The sequence below is a fragment of the Marmota monax genome, unplaced genomic scaffold (genome assembly GCF_021218885.2).
Source record: "Marmota monax isolate L192 unplaced genomic scaffold, Marmota_monax_Labrador192_F-V1.1 WCK01_AAM20220418_F8-fsc00022, whole genome shotgun sequence".
Lineage (NCBI taxonomy): Eukaryota > Metazoa > Chordata > Mammalia > Rodentia > Sciuridae > Marmota > Marmota monax.
The window spans coordinates 11,525,296-11,542,389 of NW_026695215.1; positions in this window are offsets into that span (position 1 = coordinate 11,525,296).

The window sequence follows — 17,094 nt, forward strand, 5'->3', positions numbered from 1 at the left end:
CCCCTGTTACATAGATCTACCGTTCAGGACAGAACTGTGGCTGAAGGATTTAGATTGGAGAATTTTCAGTAAACAGATGGACACTATGGTCATGGAAGTAAATGAAGTTGTCAGAGCTAGAGGAGGAGATTGAACTCATGTATCACTCTCATATGCACAGGTTATGAAAGGGATATAAAGATGTACAGCATAATCCCCACATAGGCTTTCACCCCATGGGAGAAAGGGATAACTAACAGACCATTATAACACAGGGTGATAAGTACTGCATCAGAAAGCAGAAGCATTGAGAGTGATTTGCCTCCTGCAAGAGATGGCACAGTCCAGGGACCTACTTCCTAGAGGCTACAATGCCTGAGCTGATTCTGGAATGATGGCTTGGCATAATCAGATGAAAAAGAAAGGTCAAGTTCACTTGGGATTGAAGTTCAGTTTATCTTAGAAGTAAAATTTACACAAGAAAAAACAATGGCCATATCCCAGGCATGGATGCCACCCGGGGACATGGGACTTCTGGTATATGTTAAAAGGTAAGTGTGTGGAAGCGGGTGTTGGGGCACAAGGCTGGGGGAAGCCTTGCAAGTTATGACTTCTGTCTGTGCTTTATCTAGTATGTGTCCTGATAACAGAGGAATTTGTTATGCAAATGTGAGTTCCAGAATATTTTATGTAGCTCTTCTGTATTTCATTCCTATACTTCGACAGTCTAGAGAGTTAGTCAGAGTTTCATGCTCAGATAACCGAACAATAAAATACATCCTTTGTTTCTTCAACAGTTCAGAACATCCAATTTGCTATTACTGAGATTTCACCACTTAAAAATATTGCTATTGCAAAAAGGATTAAAAGAGCCATGCGTTGAGATAGAGATGTCAATATCTTTTTCACTGAATGAATATTACCAGATTTTTGCCCTCCCAAATTGTAAGTTGAGTTGTTGAAAACTTCTCTGCCTGGTGATTGGAAATCCCCGCAAAAAGAAAGTAATTGCTCACATACATATTTGTATACAGGAGTTCAATCTTATCATGGCCACTTCCCAACTCCTTTCAAATCAAATTCTAGATATTGAAACAGTAAAAACCAAATATGGAATTCAAGAATAGATTTTTAAAGTTGTACCCTAATAGACTTTTTATACTCTTTTGAGGTAAGCGTATCAAAATGATAAAGCTTGCTTCCCAAGTACTTAAAATGACAAGTACATGGTTTATTATGTATTTATTTTTTAATACCAAGAATTGAACCCAGAGGTGCTTAACCACTGAGCCACATTCCCAGCCCTTTTTTATTTTATTTTTTTTATTTTGAGCCAGAATCTTGATAAGTTGCTCAGGGCCTCTCTAAGCTGGTGAGGCTGGCTTTGAAATTTTGATCCTCCTGCCTCAGCTTCCCGAAGCTACTGGGATTATAGGCATCCACCACTGTGCATAGGTTTATGTATTATTATTTTTTAAAGTAATATTTCTTCAAATTTATATTTGCATTGAAACAATAAGTATATTTTAATGGAATGAAAATTCTGGCTAAAGTATAAGAAAAAACGGAAGCATCTGTGTATGATATGATTTTGCAAAATTATGAATGTCATTAGCAAATATAATTTATGTAATTCTTTTTATTTATGCTAATGGAATACCCAAAGTGTTTTCAAACTCTCATTTGGAATTTGCTAGATGATTTCAATATGATTGACACATATTTTATTCTCCCTGTCACCTCCTGTTGTTTTTCTCATGCCTGTGTATGTTTTCCAGTGTTCCCATAGAGTTGCTAATGAGCCATCAATTATTTTGCAAACTGGAACCAGAAACCAAAAACTCCCCCACATAAAGTGTTTAGTTACCTTAAAGTTGAATATGAAAATATTGGATTTTCATCACAAACATTAGCCATCTTGCCAAGGTACATGCACCTTTAAAAATATTACTCTGTTTTAATAGTAGTACCTGAACTTTCAGTTGAGGATTTCTTCACAGTGAGAAATTAAGTTATATTTGAGGGGAGTTGTAGAGCCATATATTACACATATATCATTTGGGGTAGTATATTTAAAACATTATACATTATTTACTGACAAATATGGTACTTGGGAAAGCCATTTAAATTTTAACAAAAAATGATATACTTGACATGCATAAGGTGATGGAGAGATTTACAATGTGACGCTCTAAGTCAGCAGTAAGTAATCTTGGAATATAAATATCACTGAAGAGGGATGTATCTTTCTTTTTAGCATGATTCTTGTCTGAATTTAACTCCTTTTTTTTTACATGAGTGCCCAAGATATATTTTGTGAACACGGTGATAGTAATAGTTTATAAAATTTGTTCACATTGATTCCTCTCTATAAATTTTGCTCCTCACTTCATCTGCAGCCCTGTCAAACTGTGTCAGAATGTGTTGACCAGTCAGAAGGAAAGGGAAAAGAGACACACTGATACATTGCAACTATTTGCTCCATTCCAAGTTCTGTTTCAACCCATTCCACTAATCATTACTACCAATTCTTATGGAATGCTGATAATAATATATTGGTTTAAATGCAAGGAAGTCACAGTACTCCTTCCCAGTGAAGTTACTAGTGGAACATGGTATTTTAACATGGGTTCTCCTTTAACCTGATTCTATATTCACTTCCTTTGGACAAGATGCCCAAAAAACAGTTTGTGTTTGGTGGAATGATCAACTTAATGAGAAAGGGCTTTTCTTGAGATTTTTGAGTATGATGATCAGAAACCATCTTTAATGTTTAAAGTTGCTGGATAAGAAAGAAGAAAAAGAAGGGAGAATGTTAAGATTTTTTACAAGATGCTGTGCAGTTTGTAATATTCTAGACACGGAAGTAAAAAAAAAGACTGTAATTATTCTGATGTGACTTTGGCTCTATGGCCTTAGGTCCAATCATGAAAATGCTCCCAGAAGGAATCAGGGACTCTAGTGAGATAAGCCTGGCACTGTCATGTTTTCCTCACCAGAGACCACAATCTTCTTCCTGAGGAGGTTCTCCTCTCCAAAGGGAAATTATCAAGCCAATAAGATCATGTCTCCCTGAAAGAAAAGAAAAATAATATTCTTCAGCATATTTTGATTGTGGTTATTTTTCCCCTTTCATACTAGATCATTTTAGTCACTGTGAGCTCCAAGGGAAACTGTTGCTTTCTTGTCATACTTTCAAACAGAAAAGAAATGCAAAACCTGCTGAGCTTGCTGAGAGAAGCAGCCCCTGTGTGCAGATCCCAGATGCAGCAGCAAAACCTCCCACAGTGGAGGGAACTGTGCCCTCAGAGCTTTTAAAGCAGCAAATTCAATATTGGGCTCACAGTGCCAGAAGAGAATCTTGGATTTCCTTTAAAGCATCTGAGAATCAATGTCATCTTTTCTCCTAATTTTGTAATTACCAACACACCCAGCACCTTTTGTAACACATACTCTTACCTTTAGGCTAGTACATGTTTAATCATGGTCTCCAATACATCTGTACCTATGTGCATTTATACAATCACATGTTAAATGTTTATCGATTTATTTTATTCATTTATTCCTATAAATATTGTTATTAAAAGTATAAATTTATACAATTTAATTTTTAGCCATGGTTGTGTGACTTTAAAAATATCTGAATATGTAATCATTGGAACCCATAAACCAGCAAGATCTTGGGCCTGTGATGTCACCCTTGGCAAACAGATTTTGTTTTAATAATTTATAAAAAAAACCCATAAAATCCATACCATAGATTTAAAATACTCTACAGATATTTATATTTTTAAAAAGGAAACTGGTAATAAGAGAGTGTACTCAACCCAACAAAGAGAAGCAAAAAAAAAAAAAAAACATTGAAATTATGGCTAATGTAGTAATTGAAGGATCATGGAAAATAATATTTCTACAAGACAGTTCCCCAGGAAAAAATGAAGGGATGGTATGCCTCCGGGTGAAGGGAAGGGAAGTTAGGCAAACATTAAACCTCTCCAAAGACATCCTTTCCCAGTATCAATGGCCCCCTGAAGGAAACAGCAAAATTTCATCCCTTCCCAGGTTCATCCCTAACCTGTCCACCAAATGCAAACATTTACCTTTCCCAACCACAAGGGGTCCTGAAGGCAAATACTGAGCCTCTGGGTCTTGGACTTTTATCCTTTCCCATTGCAGATGAGTCCTTGAAGGAAAAAATCAAATAGTGAAGCTCTAGGTAACAGTGCATCCCAGAGGAAGTTAGATAAGCAGTGAGCACTGAGTTCTGAGCTTTTCCCAGTGACAAGGAGTTTCAAACTTTTTACAACTACTTTCCTGAGTTAAAATTTTAACCTGCACAACTTGTTCCTGACTGTCGGAACAGCATGTTCACAGACTCCAATGATGAATTCACCCTCATTGTAAAGTATAAAACCCAGATTCCTTCTGTACCCAGGCTCCATCTCCACAACAGAAAATGAGTCCTCCAAGGCCTGATCAGTTGACTTCGCCACAGAATAAAGGAAAACTGATGTAAGGTTTGCTTCCCATCTCCTTTGTCATTTGGTCGCCATGAGCTCACAATAATAATAATAATAATAATAATTATTATTATTATTTAATTTGAGTTTTAATTTCAATATGATAAATATCACAAAACTCACATCAGAATGTCCTTAACATCCTCAGTAATGTTTAAGAGTTTAAGCCACAAAGTTTTAAAACTGCAGATACAGGATAGTCTCCCTCTCTCATGCTTGAAGGCACTGACTTTTTGCAGAATAATTATTATTGAGGAACATAAAAAAATTTCCTTAAGATAGGAAATAAAACAAAGTTGTATGCTCTCACTACTTTTATTTAACTTTGACATTTAGGTTCTATTGTGTGCAATACAAAAACAGAAAGAAATAAAAAGCAGAAACATGGGAAAAACTTAATTCATAAATTACATAAATTATGTGATACAGAAGATCTTGTAAAATTCTATAAATAGAATTCTTGACCTAACCAGTAAGTTTGGCAACATTCAAAGTTGTAGAATGCAATGTAAATGTATTAAAATAATTCAGTTTTACATAATGGCAGGCTAAATTTTTAATTTTTCTAAAAAGCAATGCCATTGTAATAGTATCAATATATCAAATAGAGACATTTAAGAAAGTATGCATAGCATCTGTACAATTAAAACTAAAATGTATTCCTGAGAGAAATAAAACAATAATATAAATAAGTGGTGATGCAAATACATTCACAGAAGAATCTCTCTTGTCAGAATGTCAACACTCTGCATCTCTATCAATGCATTAAACAAAATCCCAATCAAAATATCATTTAATATTTTTGTGGACAAGCTAATTCTAAATGTAGGTAGAAATACAAAATACCTAAAATAACCAAAATAATTTGCAAAAGGCAAAATACATATACCACCTAATTTTAAGACTTACTATACAATTTTATTTTAAAAATTTGTATAATATTAGAATAAAAACGCTCCTGTAAACCAATGGATTAGAATGATGAATTCTAGAATAGAAGCATTCCTATGTGATAAGCTTATTATTATTAAAGATACTAATAACATTTGATCAGATGAGGCTGGATATCCACATACTAAAAAAATAAAAATGAAATTCTACCCTTATTTCATATTGAATGAATGTATAATTCATATTAAATGAATCATGTAGGTAAATTTGAAAGTTCTGGAATAAAATTCAGGATAATTCTTTGAGAGTAAGGTTAGGAAGGAATTTCTTAGTATACAAAACATGGAAGAATAAAAAATGATTATTGTTAATTATTAAGTTGCATTTTTATCAAAAATGTAAGCATTTTCCCTTCCAAAGATGCTGATATAAAAATGAAAAGATATGTGAAAAAAGAAGATATTTTCAAAAGACAAAGAACTTAATTTTACAAAGATGTATAGATGACTCCATGACTGTCTAACAAGAACATGAAAGTAATTCATTATTATTTATTATTAGGGAAAATCCACTGAGGTGTCTCTTCATAGTCAGTAAATGGTGAAAAAATAAAACAGACTGAAAATACTAATTGCCTATGAAAATGTGGAAGAACTAGAACTCTCACACACTGGTAGTATGGCCATTTTGACAACATTAATTCTGCCTAACCAAGAACATGAGAGATCTTTCCATCTTCTAAGATCTTCTTCAATTTTTTTTCTTTAGCATTCTATAATTTTCAATGTAGAGGTCCTTCACTTCTTTTCTCAGAATGATTCCCTAGTATTTCTTTCTTTTCTTTTCTTTTTTTTTTGAGGCTATTATAAATGGAATAGTTTTGTTAATTTCTCTTTTCAGCTGATTCATCTTGGAGTATAGGAACAAGACTGATTTATGAGTATTAATTTTATATTCTGCTACTTTGATGAATTCATTTATGAGTTCTAGAATTTTTCTGGTGGAGTTTTTTGAGTCTTCTAGATATAGGATCATGTTATCCATAAATAAGGATAGTTTGAGCTCTTCATTTCCTACTCCTATGACCTCAATTTCTTTCTTTTCTCAGAATTTCACACATTTCGTACAACTGACCAAGTTGTACTCCTACACTTGATGAACTTTATATAAATAAAACCTCAATAAAATGGATTAAGGTATGTTTGTAAAATGCATTTTAAGAGACTATCCAAAAAAAATAGGATTTCATCAATCTTTTATGATGACAACTTTTTTCCCACCTTCAAGTATTCTAAAACTTTAAATCATGGTTCCATAAGCTCAATTATAAAAATACTAATAATGATAAAATTTTATCCTTTAAAAAGGGATATATTTTGTTGTAGAATACTTTATTCAGAAATTCTGCATGATTGATTATTTATTCTTAGAAGACAACCTGCAAAAAGTTGAATCTTAAGAGTCACTGCAAGTGTATACTTGGTAAATGTCTATGAGTTTATCAACCCCCATGCAAATACTGCTTTCTAGGCATATCATCTTGAGAAGATGAAAGAAATTCATATACTTTTAGGATTTATTGCACATCCTTTTTCTTGATATATTAATTTTAAAATATGCTAACTGCCTATTATTTACTGAGTTACAAGACTATGACTAGTATAATTCTGATACAGTCTTAGAAAAAAATCACATATTTGAACATTAAACATAGTATGTTCTCATTATCCTTTTGAAAAGGAAAGTAAAATCAGGAAATACACTAAGAAAATAAAACAGGAAGCTAATCGATAGCTTTGGTTCACATTTGGAAAATTTTGCATATATATTATACACATACACAAATTTTTGTGCCAACATATACACAAAGACAATTTATATGCAATATTATTTATTGCCTTGAAATGTTTATTTTAAGAAATACATTGACTCTCATATGAACATTTCACCAAAATTATTGCCTTATATTCCATCAGGTAGAAGAAACTTAATATAACCATTGTCACATTGTAGCACACATTTTCTGTTATAATTAATTTCATCATGTACCTGTTTTTACACATAAATTTGCCTGCATTTTCAAGGTAGCATTTATGAAAATATGACTCTAGTTTCATCCTCCAGTCTATTCCTGCTTTGATAATTCTTCAAGGAAACATGATTCTAAATAGAAATTTAGTCCAGTTTCTCTCTGAAACGTTAAGAGGGTGGGGCATGAGTCACTCCTGTCAATGATGATATATGACATGCTCAAATTCACTTATGTTTTTTAGTGTCTCTGAATTAATGTCAGTTTCTCATTTTTATCATTTTATCAAATAGTGTTCCACTTCACAATTCTAGGTCTAAATTATCTAAATCAGTGATTCTCAATCTATTATATAGCACATTAGAATCCCTGGGGGGTATTTCAAATATTGAAATTCCTAGATCCCAGCCACCAGCATGCTAACTTAATTGGTCTTGGGCATGTCCCAGGCACTAGTAGTTTTCAAAGCCCTATAGAGGATTCTGACTCTAATAAGCAATCTGGGGAGAAACCACTGCACCAGATGGTTCCCTGGACTGAGCCTGAGATTCATCTCTTCCAGCTGGTCCACCACTCTTGGGATACATTTAATCATATCGCTCACTTTTGTAATTTCCATAAACTACCCTGTGTCTTTGAGCTTCATCATCAATATGGTTTGCTGTTCACTTACAGATTTTTCTCCTTTAACTTCTGTGATCACAGAAGCAATATGTACAGCATTTTCATGGCATCATAGCCATAAAAATTATCTCCTTTAAGTTCATATTGTCTATGCATAAGGTCAGTTTGTAAACTTCTAATGCCATTGTCAGGTTCTTTTAATCTGGGTTAAAATCCAAGAGACTTTGTGGTGCTGTGAGTTTCAGAATTGATTCCCATGTCTTCCACTCTATATGGACTGTCTCCTGGGACTTTTCTTTTCTCTTCCCACCATCCTTCTCATAACATCCCTTTTCACTTTTCCAGTGAGAAGCCCTCATCCTCCCAAATCTTCTGATCTTGCATGTCCCTGGGGGATAAACTCTCTGCTTGCTAAACTCTTGGGGTGGGAGGGACCAGTAAAAAAAACTTTCCTGAGTAATCAAAGAGCCTTAAATCAAGACAGGCACTCCTTCTTTTAGGTTATAGAATGTACCTGATGATCATAAAATTACCATAAAAATATATTTTATCATAAACTTGGAAGAACCAAAATCATATATATATATATATATATATATATATATATATATATATATATATATATATATATATAGTAGAGTAAGGGCATTGGGAGTAATAACAATTTTCTTTTAACTATATCGCTCCTTCTGTCCCTTGACTATTATAAAAGAATGCCCAACTCATGGGCTTGAGAGCTAAGGATATTTTTGTAAGATAATTAAGACATATACTAAACACTACTTTCCCTATATTAAAACATAAGTGATTTGTATCTGTTCTTCAAACATTTAAAGTTTGTTCATTAGCTGGAAAGCAAAACATCTTCAATGAGCTCAAGAAACACAGTTTAGCAATGCTGATTTGACAGGTAAAACTAGAAAGTTTTCTGAGAATGATCAGTATTCTCAAATTATATTGGGTAGAATTCATCCCCCCCACAATAATGAACTGTAACTTGTTTTGATTGAGAATTTAAATGTATTTAAACTACATTGCATGAAATCTCATCCTTCTGTTATTTTCATCTTATGTATTTCATTTTTTTTAAGTGAAATGATGGGCCAGCTGCTGAATACATTAGTTTTAGCAGAATACACTTTTTTTTTCCAGAAAACCTTACAAGACTTTGGTTATGATATCTAAGTAAATTGATGATGTATAAAACAGCAAGTGCATGCACAATTCTCATATAATTATCTTCAAAAGCAGAATATTGAATTCTAGCGCAGTCATGCATGTACTAAGAGAAAGAGCAGTGCATCATTCATGGTAGTTCCTACTTGATATAAAACTGGTGATTTTAGTACATATTACCTTCCATTAACACAAATTAAGAAATAAGAAACAGCATATGTACTATTTTTATAACTTAAAACTGAGTAAGTTGATCTTATTATGTTTACGTGGTTATGTGTTTGACCATTGCTATATTTTGGATGTTGGATGTGCCCCAAAGGTCTCTGTGTTAAGAACTGTTTCCCAGTTTGATGTTAATGGGAGATACTGTGGACCTTTAGGAAGTGTACCTCGTGACAGCTCATTGAGCAGTTGGTCCCACCAAAGGCTCACACCATGATGTGTTTCTTCACTGTATTCCCACAGTTATAGGGCCACTCAGTCATGGGTTGGAATCTTCAGAATCATGAAACAAAATGAACCTTTCCTCTACAAGTTACTTATCTCAAGTTATTTTGTTATACTACTAGAAAGCTGACTAACACAACCTTTTAAATAATATTTATGACAAGCTGCATTATTTACTACTCAGTGTTTTATTAAAAATAGTATTAAAAGACCTAATAATTATTAAAGTTAGATAATATATGATAAGACATAATTGTGATTTAACTGATATCCTGTAAAAGGAAATCTTATTTATTAGGTTCATACTATAAGAACATTATAAAAAAAATTGCTCAAAGTAATCATTTATTGATGAATATGTTTATACTAATATTTTTGTCCCAATTCTTTAATTCTTTCTGAGCATATTATTAAATATATTAAATCAAAATGAAAGAAAAAACTGGAGAACTAGAGTTATTTTATAATAATTTGATAAGCATTTTTAAAATCTTTTTTATACATGTTGCAAATTATCCACATGAGTAACTGGGTAATAAGTCACTTGCAAGTAAGTGTTTTGTTCTTTGATTTTGCCTTTGCCTCTTGAAAACAATTGGTGTAAATAGCTAAGTAGTTTTTGATGAATAAAAATATTTCCAAGAGATTTAAAAACTTGAATATGTTGCAATAACTAATTTTTTCATATTAATATGTTTATCTAGTATTTAAATCTCTAAAATAAAAAAATGTGAGAGTTAAGTTGGAGCTTACTTCTGTCATATTCTAGCAGTAAATTATAACCATGTATGTATAGATGAGTGAATTATAGTTTTCAAAAAATCAATTCATCATATTAAGAAATGTTTCCAGCATTTGAATTTTATTTCTATATTTTAATTGTATATTATTAATCATAATATTTAGGTTAATTTTATTTGTTATGTGTTAATATTTATCATGCAAATAAAAATATATATGTGTGTGTGTATGGAGACCACTTGTCTAAGTCTATTTTACAGTACATTAACAAATAGTACATCCTAGCAATTCTAACTGGAAATAAGAGGAGAATAGCAAAGGACTTTTTCTCCTGGGTATTTCTGGGCTGTAATAAATAATAAGTCAGGCTGTGAATTTCAGTTGTGTATACACTTTGAGTCCACATATGAACTTCAAGGTAGGCCATGTGTAATAGCAGTATTTCTCTGGCTCCCGTGATGACCATTTTAAAAATATCTTTGAAGAATTCTAAGACTCCAATGCTCCTCCTGTTCACAGTGCATTGTAAGCTCCCTTCACATCCGTGAATTGTATCAATGGGTTCAACCAATCACCAGTGGAAAATATCTTAAAAACATATCTGTATTGAACTGCGCAAACATTTTTTGGTCTTTATTCATAAAACAATATGGTAGAACAACCATTTACATAGCATCTACATTATATTAGGTAATAATGTAGAGATGATTTAAATTATATGAGATTATGTGTAACTGCTCTCAGGGAATTGATCATCTGCAGGTTTGGGTATGCAAGGGGCAGGAGTCATGGAAGCAATCTCCCTTGGACACCCAGAGATGACGATACTGTTCTTGCTGTCAACTTGAGAGGTTTGGACATTTACCAATGTGCCAATGTTCCGTGTCTCCATTATTGCCTGCTCTACCTTAGCATAATGTCTCTGGAGCAACTTGCCTGGTCTCGTGGATCAAACCAGAGCCTGTCTCTACCAACTTCTCTCTTCAAGAAAAATATTTATGATTTTTCAAGGAATCACCTTTTTAGTGAGGCTTTTGCCAAACCAACTGTAAACTTCATAAATCCAATAAATTCAGGTACCACAGCATCTGTCTGGTGTTGCAGATGGAACATCCAGTCCTCTATCAGTCTCCCCAGCAGATAATTCCCCTCTGGTGTGATCCTATTAGGTTTTGTCTGGATTCCCAGTGATGCTCCAGGAGCCACGTTAGCCTGTGTGCATCAACTTCTATCTTTTCACATTGAGGCAATTATTGTTCAAATTTACTCTTAGTTATAGGCTGATGATTATCATCTGTTTCTTTAGATAGTGAGCCAGAAAAAAAAAAAAAAAAGGACTAAAAGAGAGAGACACTTTTAAGACACTGGAATTGATGGCCTGATACAATTTAATCTTGACAACTGAAGCTATAAAGAAAGCACCAGGCAGGCCCAGCCTTCTGGTCTTGTGGAGTTCGTTCCTGGCCAGATGCCAACACAGTCCTCATCAAATTGTACTTTGTGCTTCCGAAAAATAATGTCTTCACGTCTGTGTCCCTGGGGAAAGAAGTGGCTTTGTTATTTGGCAAACATTTCTGGTACTGAACTATTTACAGAATTGCTGAGTTAACCTCCTGTTCTTTCTCATGCTTCAGGTGTCTAAATCTCAGAAATGAGCTAGGACTGGGTGAAAGGAGGAAAAATGATTATCTCACTTCTGAAGACACAGGACTAGAGCCCATTTCCTCAAGGGAAATGGAGTTCATTGTTGACTGGGGATGCAGCTGAGCTGCAGGGCTTCCCAGGGTGGGCAGACCTGCCAGTGCTCTCTGACTCCCTTTGGCTTTGAAAAGCACAGACGAAGATCATGGAGTTTGCTGGAAATAAGATTAAGAGTGAAAAGTTCAAGATGCAACATATTGTTTGTGACTATAACAACATAGCTTTGCCTCCAGTTTTAATGAAGAATGGTGTTATGAAACAATGAAAACACGTCTACTGAAAACTATTAAGGAAAAGCAGAAACTCTTCATAATATCTGGACCAAATTGTCTATGAAATCGTTAATCAATCTCATGTGATCAAACAGCCTTACAAGCTTTTTGCTAATGTTTGTAAATTTCAGGGCAAGAAAGTGGCAACTGGGGACTCCTTTAGGAATTCTTATGCTGCTGAAATTCATCAGGCTTTCATATTCATGAGTATTATTTGCCATTTTATTATCAATCTTTTTAGAGATTATTCTGATGGATTTATTTGTTCTTTAAAATTACTCCTTTAGCTAATTGCTTCTTCATCTTAATTTTCAATACCAGCTCTTAAATTTACTTAGTAATTCTGCATTCTTTTCTGTTTTCTATAACTTTTAGTTTTATTATTATTGCATTTGATAAAGCATCTAAGGTTCAAAGCTTGGTGAAATTTTTTTCATACAATCTGATTTAATGATATAGTTAAGTTTGGTATGTTTAATCTAAATCCTGTTTCCACACTGCATTTACTATGTGCAGTTTTTTATGAAAAATTTTAATACATTTTGTAATTTGACTTTGATGTTTCTTTTGTCCTTTGCTAAATATTATTTTATGTTTATTTTTGCTGTTGTTTAACTTACAAATGTTACTTTTTTTCCCGTTTGGTAGTAAATGTCTAGTTTTATTTAAGAGTAATATGGGACATTGCAGCAGAAAAAATGTGATATTTAAAAGTGGAATATATTTAAATAAAAAAACCAAAATTTAATAGAAGTAAAAATAAAGGAAAAAAAGCATAGAGCCTACATGTGACTGGCAAAAAAACTCAAGAAAAATAGAACGAATATTAGGAATGAATTATGATTCTAGAGTTTAGTGAGATATTACAAATTTATTATACTTAAAATGCCTAGTAGACTGAAATAATGGTAAAGTTTAATTAATAAATTATAATGAAATAATTGGCATTGTAGATAAATCGCCCATTTGGGTAAATATAGATGAAAGGTATTGTGTTCAATATATTTAAAGTAAAAATCATTCCCAAAGGTACCTAGTTCAAATTTTGAAGTATTTTCCTCAAACACAATACAGATTGGAACCATGACATAAGATGAAATGACTTTGCAACATCTTTTTCAACTATTTAATATTCCATTTCAAAAAGTTAGATCTGCAACTGATACAATTTATGCATATAAAAATGACATCATTCTTAGTAGGCTGTGGGTGTGTAGTATAGGCAGGTTAAATTTGCTTTAATAAAAGAATATTGATTATTTTCAGAATAATTTGATTTCATTAAAAGTACTTTGCTTCACTGTTTAATGTAAAATCATTATGTTCTTCCTTAACTCTATTATATTTCCATTTTTAATTATTATATTTATTTATTTATTTTTGTGATACAGGGAATTAAACCTAGGGCTTCCCACAGACTAGGAAAGTGGTTTACTACTCAACAACATCACCCAACCCTTTTTATTTTTATTTTGAGATGTGGTCTCAGTAAATTGGCCTCAAATTTATGATCCTCCTGCCCCAGCAATGTTAGTTGCTAGGATTAGGTGTGCAAGAATGGGTCTGTTAATATATATATATATATATATATATATATATATATATATATACACACACAATATATACATATTTATATATATATATATATATATATATAATAGATATATATGACAATATATTTAAAGAACAAAAAATAATTTGTTTTAAGAAACAGAGCAATGTGTCCAAAACTACTTTTTGTTGTTGTTTTGGTTTGCCCCTGGAGATTGAACCCAGGACATAGCACATGCTCAGTACATGTTCTGCTACTGAGCTATATTCCTTGTCTCACAACTATGTTTCTAAATTTGTAGTAATTAGGCCATGAAAGAATGTTATAGTAACTTTATTTGTCTAGCAAATAATAGAAGTGAAACAAAGGCAATTAAAATGTACAATTAAAATTATTACAATTGATATAATGACAAGCTTTTTAGCTGGTGTATTGATATAAATATCTCAATGGTTGAATAAATCTTTTCAAGAACATAAATGTCTTCATTTGAAATTTAGAAAAATTAAAGAAAAAATTAAATAGGAAACAAATGTAAAGCTCATTAATCACACTGCATTTTTATCATATTTTAATAGGAATTGAAAAATAAGTATCTATTAAAACAATTATACAGGGAGCATGTCAATATTTGTGATCATCTCAAATCACTGAAAATGGATGGGGAAGTGGCTTTTGCTTTTGGAAAAAGAAAACCTATTTCCTTATTTGAATGCTGCATCAGAGAAACAGAACAGCTGCCTTCCTCCTATTTACTGCATCCCTTCCTTCCCCACCTCAGGAGGGAAATAAACATTCTTTTCTAACTTTTGGATCCATCTGTTGCCTCTCTAGGTGAGCATAAATAGAAAATGCCTATTTTAGCATTCTATTCATCTCAATTGGTGGATTTTTGTCTGTTGTTTGTTTGATTTTGGCTTTTTGTATGTGACTGCCTGCCATTTTAATGCCATTATTTGATCAAGTTGCATGTGGATCATTGTTTAGGTCACACAAGGCCTTTATTCTGAAGCAGTTGGTCAGTCCTTAATATCTACTATTTAACAGAATTTATTATGGACTAACTAAAAATAGTAAATAAAAGATATATCTGCCTTTATGAAGCTCAGAATGAGTCAAATTATGGACTAAAGTAGAAAATAGGAAAGAAATTCCTTCTTCAGACAGTGTGGACAGAAAAAAAAGACCCTATGGAGCAAGTATTTAAGCTAAATGTAAAATGACATGACCTTTGTAGATGAGAGGACAAAGAGGACAATGATTCCAGAAACAGAAGTAAGAATACTTAAGGCCCTGGGTTAGAGGAAGAATGGAATTTTCAAGGAACACAATTAGTAGGTATAGCTGGAGCTTGATATCTTTGTAAAGATATAGTACCAGGTGAGTTTATCATTAGCAGAGTATAGAAGGAAATGATAAAGTTTGAAAACTATCAGTAGCCAAACAGAAAAGAAAAAAAGAAAGAAAAATGTTAAAATTAGATTCTTTGTTAAAAATTTTTATTACTTTTTTATTTATGTATGAAAGCGGAATGATTAAAATTCTTATTAAACAAATAGAGCACAATTTTTCATATCTCTGGTTGTATACAAAGTATATTCACGCCAATTCATGTCTTTATACATGTACTTTGGATAATAATGTTCATCACATTCCAACATCATTTCTAACCCCGTACCCCCTCCTTTCCCTCCATCTTCTCTGCCCTATCTAGAGTTTATCTATTCTTACCACAATCCCCCTCTCTAACCCACTATGAATCAGCCTCCTTATATCAGAGAAAACATTCAGCATTTGGTTTTTGGGATTGGCTAACTTCACTTAGCATTATCTTTTCTAATTCCATCCATGTGCCTGCAAATGCCATGATTTTAATCTCTTATTGCTGAGTCATATTGCTTTGTGTATATATGCCACATTTTTTTAAGCCATTCATCTACTGAAGAACATCTAGGTTGGTTCCACAGTTTAGCTACTGTGAATTGTTTTGCTATAAACATTGATGTGGCTGTGTCCCTGTAGTATGCTGTTTTTAAGTCCTTTGAGTAAAGACAGAGGAGTGGAAGAACTGGGTCAAATGGTGGTTCCATTCCCAGTTTTCCAAGAAATCCCCATACTGCTTTACATATTGGCTGCACCAATTTGCAGTCCCACCAGCAGTGTATAAGTGTAGCTTTTCCACCACATCCTCACCAACACTTACTATTGTTTTTATACATAAAAGCTGCAATTCTGACTGGAGTGAGATGAAATCTTAGAGTAGTTTTTATTTGCATTTCTCTAATTGCTAGCAATAATGAATATTTTTTCATATATTTATTGATTGGTTGTATATCGTCTTCTGAGAAGTATCTGTTCAGATCCTTGACTCATTATTGATTGGATTGTTTTTTTTTTTTCAAGTTATTTATATACCCTAGAGATTAGTGCTCTATCTGATGTGTGAGGGGTAAATATTTGTTCCCAAGATGTAGGCTCTCTATTCACCTCACAGATTGTTTTTTTTTTTTTTTTTTTTTTTTGCTGAGAAGAAACATTTTAGTTTGAGTCCATCCCATTTATTGATTCTTTATTTTAATTCTTGCTCAGATGGAGTCTTATTAAGGTAGTTGGGGCCTAATCCCACATGATGGGGATTAGGGCTTATTTTTTCTTTTATTAGATGCAGAGTCTCTGGTTTTATTCCTAACTCCTTGATCCATTTTGAGTTGAGTTTTGTGCATGGAGAGAGACAGGGGTTTAATTTCATTTTGTTGCATATGGATTTCCAGTTTTCCCAGAACCATTTATAGAAGAGGCTATCTTCAATGCATGCTTTTGGTGCCTTTGTCTAATATAAGATAATTGTTACTTTTGTGGGTTAGTCTCTGTGTCCTCTATTCTGTATCATTGGTCTTCCAGTCTGTTAAATGTGATAATACTCTAGGCAAGAGACTGGGGCAGGGACTAGTTTAAGTTGTTACCAGGTGCAACAGAAGAGGAAGATCACAATTGACATATACGTTGGAGAAAGAATAGATAGAATTGATCATTGTATAGACCATAAAATATTTCAGAAGCATTAACCAATGCTGTGTTTTCCTATTTGGATACTAATTCTATTTTTGACTACTATGAATGATGAAAGATTTGATTGCTAAAGCAAAGACCAGTAGTTAG